Source organism: Erpetoichthys calabaricus, chromosome 6 (assembly GCF_900747795.2).
Source record: "Erpetoichthys calabaricus chromosome 6, fErpCal1.3, whole genome shotgun sequence".
Classification (NCBI taxonomy): domain Eukaryota; kingdom Metazoa; phylum Chordata; class Cladistia; order Polypteriformes; family Polypteridae; genus Erpetoichthys; species Erpetoichthys calabaricus.
In genome coordinates this window covers 206,176,652-206,194,409 of record NC_041399.2, presented here as the reverse complement: position 1 = coordinate 206,194,409, position 17,758 = coordinate 206,176,652, and the positions used below count along the sequence as shown (strand labels likewise).

Genomic DNA, 17,758 nt, shown 5'->3' with positions numbered 1-17,758 from the left:
GCTGGGGAGGCAGCATTAAGAAGAAAGACGCCTCACGCCTGGACAAACTGGTGAGGAAGGCAGGCTCTATTGTTGGCATGGAGCTGGACAGTTTGACATCTGTGGCAGAGCGACGGGCGCTCAGCAGGCTCCTATCAATTATTGAAAATCCACTGCATCCACTTAATAGTATCATCTCCAGACAGAGGAGCAGCTTCAGCGACAGACTGCTGTCACCGTCCTGCTCCACTGACAGACTGAGGAGATCGTTCCTCACCCAAACTATGCGACTTTTCAATTCCACCCAGGGGTGGGGGTTAAACGTTAACATTGTATAAAGATATTGTCTGTTTTTACCTGCATTATTATCAATCTTTAATTTAATATTGTTTTTTGTATCAGTAAGGTGCTGCTGGAGTATGAGAATTTTCCCTTGGGTTTAATAAAGTATCTATCTATCTATCTATCTATCTATCTATCTATCTATCTATCTATCTATCTATCTATCTATCTATCTATCTATCTATCTATCTATCTATCTATCTAATAAGCGTCAACAATTATTTACCTGGCATAGCAAAATTTAGCAGTTTATCTTAACATTAGTTGCTGAACAATACAGGTTCCTGTAAAATTCTTTAATGTGTATTAAACATATTTTTTCCACTCAAGGTTAAATTAATTACGTATTCCTTATCAAATGAATGATCGTAACCCTACTGGAGCGCTCAGAACTCTGGACGGAGATGAATAGAAATGGTACACTTACCTGCGATTTGACTACATTTCCCGACGTGCATTTCGAATCCCAGAATGCTGCGATGGACGCGGAAGGACGTTAACGCAGCTCATGTGTGTCTCAGCCCTTTTCTTTTGACTGGTCGGTGGTACTATCAACGTTGCCAATCGCCTCCCCACCCCCGGCCTTAGGCACAAAGAAGCCAGTTTCACATAGCTTTCGAGTTATGCTTCCTCGGAAAAAAAATCCCCTGTTCGTATGTTTCAGTTATCACCAAATCCTTGTCCCGGAAAAGTGCCATCGGTTATATTTAATTGTGGCAAGCTGGCATCCCTCTGCTGTGTAGGAAAACTACATTAGAGGTATGTATGCATTTATTTATTTTGTAAAATTTCCTGCACATCATTTCACATACTATAAATCATGCACCTCATTAATTAATTAACGTTTCATTATTTTTTATGTACTCGAAATGTTACGCTTAGCGCACAAATGTCAACAAACTTGGTAAACAAAGAAATCATACGCGTGCTGTACAGTTTGACATATCTGTTTGCAAACTGAAAAATGTGCAGTTTTTATTAGATTGCAATTGATGACAGATATTGTAAACAGTTGTTCTGGGTTCAGCTCCTAAAAACTGCAAAGAAGGCAAAAGAGAAGCCGTTGATTTATGTTTTTGTTTTGATCGTATCGATAACCAGTTATTACTTATAACTATATCACCATGGAGACGAAATCCCAAAGATTAGTTTCACGGTGACGTCATTCACAGGATCCCTCGTTTCCAGTTATTTGTGTCAGCCTAAATACAATTGCGGGGCTCTAATGACACACTTCGCGCACGCCCCATCTCATCGTACATTAATTTTGCAACGGCCCTGTTGCTGTGGCTCCATTTTAATAGCATTCCGTTATTGATTTCATCTATGCTGTGTGATTTGCTTGGTACTGAGTATAAATGAAGCACGCGTTATTTCGGAGAGAATATCAGCTGTAGCTCAGAAAAGTGAGTTATTCAGTTCCTTAAGTTGAAGTCACGTTTATTTCATTAAGTAAATCCTTGCCTTTTCGAAAAAAAAATAATGCCCTCGTTTCTGCATCCATGCTTTGTAATATATGTTAATGAGAACGTGAACATGGCATCATTTGAAATGAACATTTTTCATTTGCCATCTGGAAGGCACCTAATACCCATCTATCTTGTGAACCTGCCTTATCTTGAGCAGGACACAAGATAGATAGATAGATAGATACTTTATTAATCCCAAGGGGAAATTCACACAAGGCAAGACTAATCCCTGGACAGAGTGCCAGTTCATTGTAGGGTGAACACACTTAACTCATATAGTCTACAGTACACCAGGGCCAGTTTAGCTTCATAAGTTCACCTTACCTGCATGTCTTTGTATTGGGAGAGGAAACTGAAGCACTCAGAGGAAATACACGTGGAAACGGAAAGAACATGCAAACTCCATGCAGGGAGGACCTGCAATGTGAACCCCGGACTCTTTGTTGCATGTGCCACCCAACATAACATTTCAAAACTCTCTTGGCTCTTTGTTCAGAAAGTGGACGCCTCTTGGTTGTTTCACAATAATTAAGATTAGGTATATAAGTAGGTGTCACATTTCTGTTATTATTTTAGCCCTAAAATTTTGACTTAACATCAGGGACCTATTTTATTGACCTTAAGGTTAGTGTTTGGGCGAGTGGAAGGCCGTCTCAAGTGGTGTCCACTTTCTGAACAAGACCCACTCTCTTAATCCAGTTTAGGGTCCTGGAAGGCTAGAGCCTATTCTGGCAGCACTGGGTGCCCACTTATACATGGGAAAATTTGGCATTGCCAAATGACCTTACAGAGCTTTTCTAAATAAAAGAATAAACATAAATCTTAAATTGTGTAAAAGATTTTGTAGGATCAGTTATTCGTTCTTTTTTTTTTATTAAAATTTTATTGAATTTTTTAAAATCAAATAACACTCCATACATATAACTCAAGTTTTACAAAATGAAAAAGGGAATATGGTTCAAAACAAATCAACCTTGAGAAAGAGAGCTAGGCCAGCAGTGTAAAACATTATGATAGTAAAGACAAATGAATAGATAAAATAATAAATTAATTAAGATAAATGGATTAAAAGAGGGGAGAGAACCTGCTTTCTCAATTTAAATGCGTAATTTAAAATGTTATTGATTAGATCCTGCCAGGTTTTGAAAAAGTTTTATACAGATCCTCTAAGTGCAAATTAGATTTTTTCCAGTTTCAAATAATATATAACATCAGTTACCCACTGACTTAGAATAGGTGAGTTAGGATTCTTCCAGTTGAGCAAGATAAGTCTATGTGCCAATAGTGTAGTAAAGGCAATCACAGTTTTTGTCCTTCACTTTAACACTAGAATTACCAGAGCCTACGAAAACACTCGTAGATCCGTCCCACCTTAAATCCCTTTGCATCTCTCCATCAGCGTCTTTTGTCCTGTAAATGTGTCAATAAACAGCAAGCGGCCTACTATCACATCCCCCCACTGCCGCACAGTTTTCTCAGCTCAAGTCTGTTTACCTGTGTGTCAGTTGCTTAGAGTTGTATAGAGTGAGAAGTCAAGCAAAATGACACCTTTTATAAATACTATATCGTTACTTGGAACACATGCATTTCATGTGTGTACCGTGTCTACAACGATCCATGTAAACACATAGTTAAACAGAAACGTTTTTCATGTTTTAGTAAGTAATAGCTGACAAAATGTAGACATGAAGTGTATAATGTGTGAAGCCTGAATTCCAAATTTCAAATAAACACTTTTACAAAAGGTACAAATATAACAGAACAAATGCACTTCTATCCATCCATCCATCCATTTTCCAACCCGCTGAATCCGAACACAGGGTCACGGGGGTCTGCTGGAGCCAATCCCAGCCAACACAGGGCACAAGGCAGGAACCAATCCTGGGCAGGGTGCCAACCCACCGCAGAAATGCACTTCTATTCAAGAATATAACTACAGAAAAAGAACATTGACATTGACACGCATTTGCTACGACCGCTTCGGTGGCGCAACGGTATCAACTGTTGACTGTAACTCAAAACTTCACGGGTTCAATCCCGGACGAGTCCGTTTTGAGAAGTGAGCTGCTGTTATTATTACTGTTTTAGAATAAAAACATACATTTGTTTCCAGTCTGTAACAGCCGGTGTAAGTTTATGAAACTTGTAAAGGTTGCTTTGTTTTGTTTTTTATTTAGTTTTATTCTCTCAGTCGCGTTCACGATCCCACTTACCCCCCCTCCCCCCCCCACCACACCCGCGAAACAAGACACACTGCTGTTTTCACATAAAGGCGCGCTATAAGAGAGGTGAACTTGGATAATGACGGCGGTTCTACATTAGAGCAAAAATGCACGCCGCACTTTTGCCATCTCTGTACTTTGTATATGTACACGAGAAGCTCTGCAGTCTACTTGTGACTTTACGCTATAGGAAGTAAGTAAATAAATAAAAGTAAATAAGTAAATAACATTCAATGTGGCTCTTATATACAAAGTACAGCGATGGCAGCTTCAACCTTCAGCTATAGACTCTTCAGTACGTGAGCGACTCTCCACGCTAGTGTTCTCAGACTTGAGCTGAGAAAACTGTGCGGCAGTGGGGGGATTTGATAGTAGGCTGCTGGCTGCTTGGTGCTTATCGACACATTTTACCGGACAAAAGACGCTGATGGAGAGGTGCGAAGCAATTTAAGGATGGACGGGTCTACAAATTTTTTTCGTAGGCTCTGGTAATTCTAGTGTTAAGACCATCTGGAAGTACACCAAACACAGCTGTTAGTGGATTAGGAGGGATTGTAACACCAAGGCTGTCTGAAAGGCATTTAAAGATTTTGGTTCAAAATTATGTTAATTTGGTGCAGGCCCAGAACATGTGGCCTAGTGAGGCCGGAGCTTGATTGCAGCATTCACTGACTTCATTAGTGGTTGTGTTGCTTTTGCAAGCTACCAAGTGGTTGAGGATTTGTGGTTGAGTGGTTTGATTTGGATAATAGCAGGTCAGAAATGGTTGATTACCAGTAACGCTGCACTCCACGATAACGTGCAGTGAATACAATGGACTTCAGCATTCGTAGTTTTCATTAACTTTCTCTGTACGTTTATCATTCGTTTGCTCAGAGGTTGATGCGCTTGCTGCTTCCTGAGCAGCTCTTCTTTTCTTCACCCTAGCGGCCCGCTTCTTCTCTTCTTCTGTCGGCATCTTTTTGCGTTAAAAGTGTTTAAGTCAGTTTTTGTGTTGTAATTACTTAGTACTTTTTTCTTAATTTTTCTCTTAAGGTGACACTTAATTCTTCAATCTGCCTCAAGAATGATTTAAGTTATGAAGAGGTAGAGAAAGTGACGGTGAAGATGGTAGGGATGAGAACAGCGCCCGTACGCATGTGCCACACGGTTGCCCTGCTGCGAGCTGCTGAGAGTTGATTCTACAATAAAATAAAATTAAAATAAAAAGAGTACTAAAAATCATCACCTTGAAAGGGGACAGTAGATGTCACGTAGTATATGTGTACCATTGCACCAAATTTCAGGTCAATAGGTGAAACGGTTTGCGAGCTACAGGTGATTTAAAATCCTGGACAGACAAACGGACAGCCACGATAGCGTATTATATAAGAAGATGTCACATCATTCCTTCAATTTAGGCCACCAGAGGGCTTAAAATATCATCTGTAGTAGTTGTATTGCATCAGTGAGGTATAAACTACCGGTCAAAATTTGGAATTACTCAGAAATTTTCTTGTTTTTGTTAGAAATTGATTTCTTTATTCCAAAATACCATGGATTGAAAAATACAGCTAAGACATTACTAGTGTTGCTAATGCTTATTTTTGCTTGAAATAACTGATTTTTTTTGTATTTATATTTACAAATGACTGCAATGCCCTATTTTCAGGAGTCATTCCTTCAGTATCCTAACGGTCAGTTCCCTTAGCTTATCCTTAGTTTGTCATGTACAAATGTGAATTGGTTATTAGAGAAACCTTTAATTGCTTTAGCACTGCTAAAGCCTGATATTCTGTTCACTTGTGCTGAAAGATTCTGGCATTCCTAAAGTTCAGTCCTGGTTCAAAAATGTCACATATGACTGCAAAGCCCCATTTGCAACAGTGAGCTCTTTTAGCTTATCCTTAATTAGCCATTTTTTAATTCTAAATGGTTATTAGAGAAAACTTTGCATTAGCATGTTTGAGTTCTGTTACTCTTTTCACGTAGCTTACAAGCAACTGGTATTATTGATGTTCAGTTTTGAGTTCAAAAAGTGTAAAGTTTTTAAAGAAAGAAAGAAACATGTCAGTGTTTTTTTTTTTTTTTTTTTTGCAGAATGAAAATTATTTCATGTGACAGACTGACAAAAAAATGAAAACTGAAGATTTCTTACAAGGGTGTCTTGATTGAAAATGGCACATTGAATCTAACTAGGACAGAAAAATTAGGGGAAGGCCGAAATGTATAGCTGGGTACAAGGTTAAGGACATCGGAGTGTATAGTGTAAGAAACAAATGCCTTACAGACTCTGAGCTGACTCCTTCCTTAAATACTCAGCAAATCCCAGTGTCATCTGCAACAGAGAAAAAGACAATTCTGAAATGCTGGCCTTACAGGCAGAGTTTTAAAGAAAAAGACGCCTCTGAAACTGGCAAATTAAAAGAAACGGTTAAAATGGATAAAAGAACACAGACTTTAGACTGATGGTGACTGGAAAAGTGTACAGTATTATGGTCAGTATCCTGGAATCCTCTTTTCTCTTTTGCAGATGGCACTGGTATTTGGTGTGTATTTAAGGAAGTCAACTGTAAGGCATTTGTTTCTCACACTACACACTCTGATATCCTTCTCTTACACAGTCTGTTCCTTCCCCTTCTTTTTCTATCCTCTTTAGATTTCATTCACCCTCTACTCACCAGACAGTAATAGACACCTTTGGATGAAATCTTCAGTTTCTTGGCAATCTACAACATGGAATGATCTTCATTCTCCAAAAAAAAACCCAATTAAAATAAAAGAACAGCAACAACAGACTAACATGTTTCTTGAGAAAACTGTTTCATTTTGGACACTTTTGAACCAGAACTGAACTTTAGGAATACCAATATCTTGCAGCCCAAGTGAACTAATGCAGTTAAAAGTTTCTCTAATAAGCAATTAGCATGTGTGCAGGACTAATTTAAGGACAAGCTTAAAGGAGGTGGCTATGAGTTGTGAGATAACCAGCCCGGACACAAACCAGACGGACACCGGCAGTTCTAAAACACACACGTTTATTGTAATAAAGGTCCCAAAACCCAAGTCCCGCACACACACAGTTCTTCCAGCACCACAACACCCTTCTACGGCCTTCAATGTCTGTGGGCCGCCTCTCTTTCTCCTGTTGCTGGAGCTTTGTCCAACTCCAGCTCCTGACTCTAGCTCCCCGACTGTAGGAAGGCGGCCCCTTTTATATTCACCCGGATGTGCTCCAGGTGCTTGTTGATGACCTTCCAGCGGCACTTCTTGGTGTGGCGGAAGTGCCGCACTTGCACCCAGAAGCATACCGGGCGTCCCTGGAAGGTCCTTCCTCCACCTGCCCAGGTGTGGCGGAAGTGCAGATCTCCCGGGCTCCACGATGCTCGGGGCGCCCCCTGGTGGTTGCCCCCTCGCAGCCCGGGGGACGTACAGACTGCCTCCCGGTCCTTCCAGGCGTCCTGGCTGGGTCTGGCCCCCAGCCTCCTGCCACAGAGGATACTGAAAGAATAGCTGCTAAAAATGGGGCTTTGCAGTCCTATGTAAATAACAAAAAACAAAATCAGTGATTTCAAGCATCAATAGGCATTAGCAACACTTGTATTATCTCGCTAAATTTTGAAAACAAATTTAATGCTATCATGATAAAAAGAGGAATCAATTTTTATCACAAACATTAAAATTTCTTCATGATTTCAAACATTTGATTGGTAGTGTGTATATATATATATATATATATATATATATATTCACGGCATTCGTAGTCTGTGTCACAATCTGATTGTATGGGTGGTTACCTACCAGGTAACGCTTGTGGTTGGCCAGCAATCTGCTAACATCCGCCACGGTGCCCTCAGTTTGTGAGGAGCAGATCATAGAATGGTTGAAATAGTTTACTGTCAAATAAATGCAAAGAGTACACGACACGTGTTTCGCCCTCATTCTGGGCTCATCAGTTGTACACACTCCGCTGCACTCTCTCTCTTGAATCGAACCTCGGACGTCAGCGCCAGAGGCGATGCCCCTAACGTTGCGCCACAGTGTGTGGTTCGTTTATTTGACAGCATGTAGATCGGGGTAATTACATTCACGGCATTCGTAGTCTGTGTCACAATCTGATTGTATGGGTGGTTACCTACCAGGTAACACTTGTGGTTGGCCAGCAATCTGCTAACATCCGCCACGGTGCCCTCAGTTTGTGAGGAGCAGATCATAGAATGGTTGAAATAGTTTACTGTCAAATAAATGCAAAGAGTACATATAAAAAGATCAGCTCTTAACACTGCAGCTCAAGATCTGGTCCAACTATTTCAAATTCACAGAAACAGTTTAGGATCACAGACACTAGACCATACCTTGGGATCGTCAGGCGCAAAGCAGAAAACAAACCTGGACAGGGCACCAGTCCATCTCAGGGCACAATTATACACAACACCCACACTGACTCGCAAAGGCCAGGTTTAAATTTCGAATTTACATGCTTATCTTTCGTATGCAGGAGGAAGCCAATACAGACATGGGGAGAGCATGTAAAATCAACAACGAGAGTGCCTGAACCTGCACTTCAGTCCAACAGTGCCACACAGCACACACAGCTCCCCCTCGGTTATTATATTGCCGGAGCTGCAGACTTTTTAAATTATATTCATTCAATTGTAAAAATGCTACACTACTATATGCAAAAAATTAATTGTTTTTGGTAAATAAATAAAATACTGGATTTTTCTAATTAACATTTCCATTAATGTCAGTTATGACATCCGTCACATGTTCTGTAAGTCAATGATGGCCAATATGATTTTCTTTTTTTAATATGCTGTGGTGTGCTTTGGCGGTAACATCCCTTCAGACGATGCCCACCAAATCAACAAGCTAATTTAAAAGGCAGACTCAGTTATGGGGACACTCTCTGCACTCACTGGAGATAGTAGTGAAATGAAAACAAAACTGAGTGCCATTATGAGCAATCTTGTGCATCCTCTCTCTGACTCTAGCATTGAGTACTTTCAGCCAATTAATTGTTCAGCCAAGGTGCTTGAAGAAATGCTACTGGGGCTTCTTTATGCCAATGACAATACACCAAATAAAAGATCGATTGACCGATCGTAAATTGCTCTTTAATCGTAACTTTTTGCAATCAATTTTTCTTGTTAGAATGCAACCTGAGCTGTGAAAGCAAATATTAAAGGAAAACTCCAATAAAAATATATATTTTTTAATGTGTTACCACATATTGTTTATAATGATGGCCAAGAAAAAGTTTTAAGCTCATGTTTTTATTGAAAATGGAGATAACAAAATTGTTCATACAGTGGACATCCATTAAAAAAATCTGAAGTTATTTGCATTGCGTAATCTACATGCCCTCATGCTGTTGATTTATGCTGTTTTTGTATTTGTGCATAGCCAATGTGCTTCATTGGGCAGAAAGTCAATTAAGTGATGCCAATTCACAACATGCTTCTAACATTCCAGACCTCCGCATTCTTGCTAAAATATCTCTTATATATATTTCTCTTCTGGTTCATCCTGCTTCCACTTCAAAACCAGTCCCGCCCACACGCAGCCGACACGGCATTTCTCGATTCCTATTTGTCGTCTTCCATGTCGTGCACTATACTGGCCTGCTAAGCGTAATACATCCAACAAGTACTCGAGGTGCTGCCACAACGGTAAAGTAGCTTTACCTTTTTACAACAGCTTATTACACAGCAAACATCAGAAGCTAAAAATTATCGTGAACACATTCGAGAATACAACTCTTCTCTAGCGTTTGCTTCCATGGGTGCACAGATAACTCAACCTCCTGGCCACGGACCATACTGTTTTAAAATACACAGGCAAATTTATCACCAAATCTCTCCACTATACGCTAACACTTCTACCTCTCCAGGATATGGACAGTTGTATGTTTTTGACACAGTGCAAGCTACTAAACTTCACTTACAAAATAAAGCAAACTCTGCATGCAGCGAAAATTTACTTCTCCAGCTAGATTCCATGCTCAGAACCATCAACCCCTTCGCTAAATCATACAAACACATACATGAAATCGCTCAATCCAATCCAACAGCATCTGTACGAATGGTTTTCAAGGAAACCCTAAGCATGATTTACGATGATACAATGCCCCGACATGTCACACCGATGTTGCAGCGATTTTTGTCGGAGAAGATGGCGAACCACCTGCTGAAAGGGACATTTGCATCTATCCCATAGGCAACTCCTGTAAGCAGATTTCCAATGTGAATTGCAATCCTATGGTTTACCCACTTTTATTCCCTTACGGAGACATTGGCTGGCACAAAGATTTACATGTTCTTGATAAAAGAACTGCCAAGCGAATAAGGCTTACTCAATGCCAATTTTACGTGTACAGATTAGCAATGAGGAATACATTTAGTATTTTGCACTCCAGTGGCAAACTATTCCAACAGTACGTCGTAGATGCGTATGTTAAAACAGAGGGCACGCATCTCAACTATCTCAGAGTACATCAACAAGATCTGCGCGTGGAACAATACAAAGGACTATCAGACGCACTGCAAGCAAACGCTGAAAAAAACAACGTATGTGTAGGCAAAATGATCATATTACCGTCCACATTTTCAGGAAGTCCAAGATACATGCAACAAAACTATCAGGATGCCATGGCCATAGTACGTAAATTCGGAAAGCCTGATTTATTTATCACTTTCACATGTAATCCTGCTTGGCCGGAAATTCTACATGCACAATGCGTCTTTCAAGAAGTATTTGTTTGTTCTTGATTTCTGAATTCCTTTCTCACCGTTTTCCGTTCCTATTCTTACACCGCCGTATGGTACGGTGGGCGTCGGCTAGATTTAAAATAAACCACTTCTGGAAAAGTTAGGGGCAGCTGCTGCAAAGGTATGGTCCCGTCTGACTAGTAACTTCTGGTCAGAGGAACTAAGTGATTGTGAGGGGGTGTAAGAGGTCAGTAAGATAAAAGTGATGACTATGGCACCATACACTGCGATTTAAAAACAAAACAGATGCTTCGCATTTATTCTTAGATTTTTCTGAACACGGCTACAGGCCATACATTTTCTGACCAGCGTATTCAGTTCAGGGTCTCTGGTTGTTGGGACTTATCTCCGGAGCACTGGTCATAATAAAACAGGATGCAACCTTGGACGGCGCACCAACCTCACACACATCTGACTACATTTCTTTCCAATATTAAGTATTACATTAGTGTTTTTACAGGTCTGCACTGGTAAGACATTTTTTAATGTTTTGAAGCACAAGGCAAATCTCTAATCATACGACCTGTAGTGTGTTGAAGGGATTGTGCATAATCTGAGAGGTGCACAAACTGCTGAGCTACTGAAACAGCATATTTAACTCATGAAAATACATGAACAAACATTACATTTATGTCATTAGTTGTGTCATATGAAATTTGAATTCATTTGACTTGCCATTAAATATTACTGTTTATAAGTTTCCTTAACCAGCTACTGTCTTCTCCTTGTAATGATGTAATAAAATCTCACAATAGCATTTCTAATAAATTTGACAAAGCTATTTTTTCTAACAACCTTTGTATGAGCAGTGTATCGTTACAATAGAGTTTCTATAAATGAAAACATCCTGAAATGTCTTCATATTTGGTAATTCATGTGACAATGATATTAATAATGTTTTTGGTATTGATTTTAATCTTTTAAATGTCAGTAGATAAATTGAATATGTGCATATGTTAACAAAATCAGGTAGGCCATGACAATCACATCGTTCTTTATAAACCTTATGCTAAAAGTCAAAAGAAACAGCCCCTTTGTTGTTACAATGGGAGAAATTCCCCTCTCTCACATACATGAAAGTGCTGTGCAACATCAATCATTTTCACTTTAAATTAATCTATGTAAAGGAGTTACCTCTATAAATGTAGTATAGATTATTTCTGTACAGAAAACTACACTCTAATTTTATTACCCTAAGTTCTTGTCTATAAGCTGCGGCTTATCTAAGGAAAAAAGTTGTGAAAATGAAAAAATAGAATATCGGCTTATACATAAATCCGGCTTATACAGTAATCCCTCCTCCATCGCAGGGGTTGCGTTCCAGAGCCACCCGCGAAATAACAAAATCCGCGAAGTAGAAACCATATGTTTATATGGTTATTTTTATATTGTCATGCTTGGGTCACAGATTTGCGCAGAAACACAGGAGGTTGTAGAGAGACAGGAACGTTATTCAAACACTGCAAACAAACATTTGTCTCTTTTTCAAAAGTTTAAACTGTGCTCCATGACAAGACAGAGATGACAGTTCTGTCTCACAATTAAAAGAATGCAAACATATCTTCCTCTTCAAAGGTGTGTGTGTCAGGAACACAGAATGTCACATAGATAGAGAAAACAATCTCTAGCAAACAAATCAATGGTGCTGTTTGGCTTTTAGGTATGCGAAGCACCTCGGCACAAAGCTGTTAAAGGCGGCAGCTCACACCCCCTCCGTCAGGAGCAGAGAGAGAGAGAGAGAGAGACTGAGTTTGTTTTTCAGTCAAAAATCAATACATGCCCTTCGAGCTTTTAAGTATGCGAAGCACTCTGCAGCATGTCTTTTCAGGAATCAGCTTTACAAAAGATAGCAACGTGAAGATAATCTTTCAGCATTTTTAGACGAGCGTCCCTATCGTCTAGGTGTGCGAACAGCCCCTCTGCTCAATCCCCATACGTCAGGATCACAGATAGTCAGCGCAAGAGAGAGAGAGAGAGAAGTAAGCAATCTAGCTTCTCAGCCATCTGCCAATAGCGTCCCTTGTATGAAATCAACTGGGCAAACCAACTGAGGAAGCATGTACCAGAAATTAAAAGACCCATTGTCCGCAGAAATCCGCGAACCAGCAAAAAATCCGCGATATATATTTAAATATGCTTACATATAAAATCACAATTTAAATGACCGCTACGCGCGCGTGTTGACTCGGCGACGCCCAGAGCAGAAAGAACGCGCTCCGGCCGCGCCATGCGGGGAGTGAGAGAGACGCCAATATCTCACACTCTCTCCCCCCTTAAAGAAATTAAATGGGTGCGAGTGAGACCACTGACCTCCCTCTCTTCTATTAGTTATAGGTTATAGTACATTCGGCTTATCCATGAGTCCGGCTTATCTATGATAAGATTTTATTTTAAAAATTCGTATGATTTTTGGTCTCCGGCTTATACACGAGTCCGACTTATAGGCAAGAACCTAGGGTAATTTTTTTTTATGGCTTCCATTCTCCCATTAATTTTCAGGTATACGCAACCAAATCATAAAATCAAGGAGGCCAAAACCTATCCCAAAACATCAGATGTCAGTCTGTCACAGGACACACACCCACACACACATTAACACCAGTCCAATTCAAAGTTACCATTCTGTGTCATCACACACATATCTAAAATATGGTAGAGAAACCACATGGCAAAAAATATATACTTAGGACAGTTGCAAATTCTACTCAAACCAACATCCATTTAGATTAGGAGTAGAAGTGCTAACCACTGAATCACTGAACTGCCTATTAAACATCAGCTTATTGCTGTTGCATTTTTCATATTTTGAATTTTTTAGGCTGCATGTGTATCTCTTTTGCTAGAAAAAAAGAGGATCTTAATGTGCCATTTTACCAACCAATGATAAGCCAAGCTTTTTCAGTGCAACTGGTAAAAACACTTAAGTGACCTAGCTAGATGACCCAGCAATTTCCCACTTCAGTAGCATTAACACACTAAACTTTCAGTTGGAGTGAAGCATATAAAAGGTGTACAAAAGGTTAACAGTATTACTGTATTGCATTTGTTCTGTTTGTTTAATAATTAAAAAAAAATGTATCATTGTATTCAAGTTAACAGTTTCCAAGCCACACACAAAAAAAAAAAAAAAACATTTCTTCTTCATCTTTTCCAACTTCTATGTGGGGTTAATGTGCTTGATGAACCTTCTCCATACAGCTCAGTCCTGCACCACCTCCACGACAGTCAAACCTTTTCCTTTAGATCTTCTTTTACTTTATTCATCCACCTCCGCTTTGGCCTCCCATGGTTTCTCTTCCCCTGTACTTCCATTCCCATCACTTTTTTGGTCACATATTCATTGTCTCACCTCATTACATGTTCATACCACTTCAGCCTACTTTCTACATGAAAAATTTCAACATTATGTATGCATTTGAAAGAAATATACCTGATATATATATTAATAATACATATTCAGTATATATTTAATATATATTAATAATATATATTCAGTATATATTTAATATGTAATAATTTTATATATTAATATAATCCTGATGAGGGTGCGGAAATATGAACATATCTCACCAATCCTTCGGTCACTTCATTGGCTCCCTATCCATCTCCGTATCGAATACAAACTCTGTTTGTTTACTCACCAATGTATCTATGGAAATGCTCCACAATATCTTAAGGAACTCCTTATACTACAGTCCACTACAAGAAACCTCCGTTTTACAAATACTGTACCTACCGCCTTTGCCCCCCTGTGACCAAACTTCATACAATGGGCGACCGAGCCTTTGCAGCCGCTACTCCACGGCTCTGGAATGCCCTACCAGGGAGCCTAAGAACACAGTAGATTGTGGGCTGTTTTAAAAAACAGCTAAAGACTCTTCTGTTTAGGAAAGCTTATTAACAAGAATGCTATAATTATTGTTGTTTTATCTTTCCTTGCCTTTGTTTAATCTTTTTATGTTGCACTTTTGAGATTTACTGCTAATGTAAAGTGCCCCTATAAATAAAATGCATTATTATTATTATTATAAATAAAAAAGTTTTTTTGACTGACAAAATATACTATGTGTAGCCACTGGTATGTAAGACAGGATCAAGCTTGGGTCAGACACGTGCCAAAAGAAATCTCTCAGTCCAAAAATGTTCGTTTTTAAAAAGGTTTAGCGAAAATTCATGCAAACAGTCCACACAAGAATAGAGAAAAGTTGTTACACACGTAGAATAAAAGGTGAAAAAGGAAAAATGTTTCTTCTTGTTCAACTTCAATTGCTTCTATATACAGTATAAGGATGAATTATTTCACTATCCTTTACTTCACATTCAGTACATTCTAAATGTCTCTGCACATACAACTGAGCACATTAAGGCATGGTTTGAAAATGTGTCCCTTCCATGCCTTACACACGGCAAGGCAGGTCACTAACTGAGACTAATCAATGGTCAGAGAGACAAGAAATAGTTAGAATATACCAATTCAATTCAGCTTGTGGGGGTTATAAGAACCTCTCATAGACAGGGTGAGCCAAAAAGAAGTACCACATTTCAAACGTTTATTGTACAAAAACTCTACAGGATAAAATAAATTTCATTACAACACAAGAAAAGGTATACAAAATAGATTTTTTTTCCACTTTGTTTTAAAAATTATGTCTTCAAGGTGGTGGCCATCATTAGCGATACACTCTTCGAGATGATTTCGGAACATTCACATGTCTCGTTTGGCCATTTGAAGGTGAATAGCATCCTTGAGGGCTTCAAGGTTTTGAGGTCTGTGTGTGTATACCTTTGACTTGAGATAGCCCCACAAGTAGAATCGCATGGAGCGAGATCAGGCAAACATGAAGGCCACCCGACTCCGCCGCGCAGGGAGATCCACTTCACCAGAAACATCTCCTGCAAAACTTGCATGGATCTCCGCGCTGTTTGAGCTGTTGCTTCATCCTGTTGAAACCAGGCATCCACCACATTCATTTGTTCCGGTTGGGGCCACAAAAAAGTTCTCTAGCATTTCAGTGTAATGTTCTGAAGTGATTGTGACCGTTGCTCCCCCCTGCTCAAAAAAGTAAGGGTGTACTATGCGAAATTCTGCAACGGTACACCAAACTGTAACATGCTCACTACGCAGAGGTCTCTGATGAAGTTCACAAGGGTTGGTTTCCACCCAATAGTGAAAGTTTTGCTTATTTATGCAACCATTCAAATGGAAATGTGTCTCGTCGCTTCACATGATGATGGCATCTTGATGAAGGATTTGCAGAATGTTTGCGTGCAACTCTCTGTGGCTTTCCCAGTCTCTCTCAGTGAATTCCTGCACAATCATCATTTTGTATGGATGGAAGTTAAGGTCCTCATGCAAAATCCTCCTCAAAGACGTGTTAGAAATGCCTAAGGCAGAAGCAGGTTTAAGCGGCTAAACATCTAGGAGACTGCAAAATTGATGCCCTTACAGCTTGGATGTTTTCAGACGTTCGTAAAGTCTAAGGACGGCCTGGAGATTTCCTATTCAATGTTGTACCCGTCTGTCTAAATTTAACCACCTGCTGAAGAATTGTTTTGCGATTTGGGACATCACCATTAAGAGGAATGCTGAAGTGCGTTTGAAAGGCGCATTGCATAGTGATGATGGGTGTGTTGTTTTTGAAGAATTCTTCGACAGTGAAAGCACGGTGCACACTGGACCAAGGCATGTGGCCGACTGAAAACTACAACGGATTAACTATCAAAGGACCATCCACCCCAACCTACTCGGCTGCCTGTACCTCACGCATTGACCTTGAGAAATGTAGTACTTACCCTGTATACAGGCAAACATTTAACATAACTTGCAAATGGCTGTTACACTTTGTATTCATTTTAGTATTAGTGCACTGCTGTTATTGAGTAATCATCATTAGTTTTGGTTTATTAGTTAACAAAAGTTTTGCTATTATTTACAGCTGCCAGGACCTCAAAGAATACTTCTTGATGCTGAAATTAAAGCACATTAATATCACATCTCCCTTACGAGTCTAGCATCCTTAAGCCAGAAACTATGAAAACTCCATGCTTGCATTCAGTGCCGCAAATATTGAAGTTATTTGGTTTATATATCAAAATGTCATGATTTTTATCATCTTTGTATAGGGTGGGGCCTAGGGAATCCATTCCTGGGCTCCTGATTACCGGGAGCCCGGGATTCCTGGACAAAGTAAAGTAATGGTTTTCAAGGGGGTGGCACTAATGAAGAGATGGAATCACATTGCATGACAGTTGAAAATATAGAACCTTTTTATTGAACAAATTTTGCAAACAACTTAAACTATAATTTTGACAACATATTTTCAACCATCCAAAGAGGTATTTAGACTTAGTAAAATATCCAGAGGTGCTTGTCAAAAGTTGTATTGCACTGAACATGTCTTAGATAAGGAATAAATAGTAAATATTTTTTTGTAAACCAACTACACTTTCTGTTAATGTTAACCATCTCTGTCCACTGACACATTATCCATATGGATTGTAATGGCATTGGTTATGTGGATGAAGGTTCGAGGCAAACAGCAGGTAGACAGCAGATATAGAGTAAAAAGCAATTTCTTTATTCTTGGTGAGCAGAGAGAACTACTGCAGCCCCTGTCAGCTTGTGTCACTGACAGTTACCAACAATAGCCCAATCTTGAGGGGGTCAGCTTCCTTTTTATAAAAGAGTCATTATCTCACAGAGACAGCTTGTCATGGGATAAGGTTACACAATTCTTTGGGGGAATTTAATAATATTACAACACATTTGTTCAAAACGATTGAAGAAGAAGTGAAAGAACCTATTACTGTTGATTAAACAAAAATCACAGACGTTTGGAAAATAAAAAAGATTAGCAGTTTTCCTGAGTACAGACTAAGAGTCAGCAGTTTGACGGAAGTGTTGCAAGTTTGTTCTTTCAGCTTTCCGTACACACACTTAATTTTTATATGTAAGTCTTATTAATAATCAATTAATCTTTAGTTTGTTAGTTTAAGT

At 39.3% G+C, this 17,758-nt stretch overlaps 1 protein-coding gene across 3 annotated transcripts in view; it reads left to right on the top strand.

The window, feature by feature from the left end:
- Window positions 1-784: 784 nt before the first annotated feature.
- LOC114653820 (coiled-coil domain-containing protein 106-like) overlaps window positions 785-17,758 on the top strand; it is a 51,072-nt gene continuing 34,098 nt past the window's right edge. For 2 of the 3 annotated variants that reach the window (XR_003716572.2, XM_028804365.2), the window contains exon 1: window positions 785-1,080. The gene's annotated coding sequence lies outside the window, so the exon portion shown is untranslated. The remainder of the gene's footprint in view (window positions 1,081-17,758) is intronic. The other variant, XM_028804366.2, reaches the window with a different exon arrangement.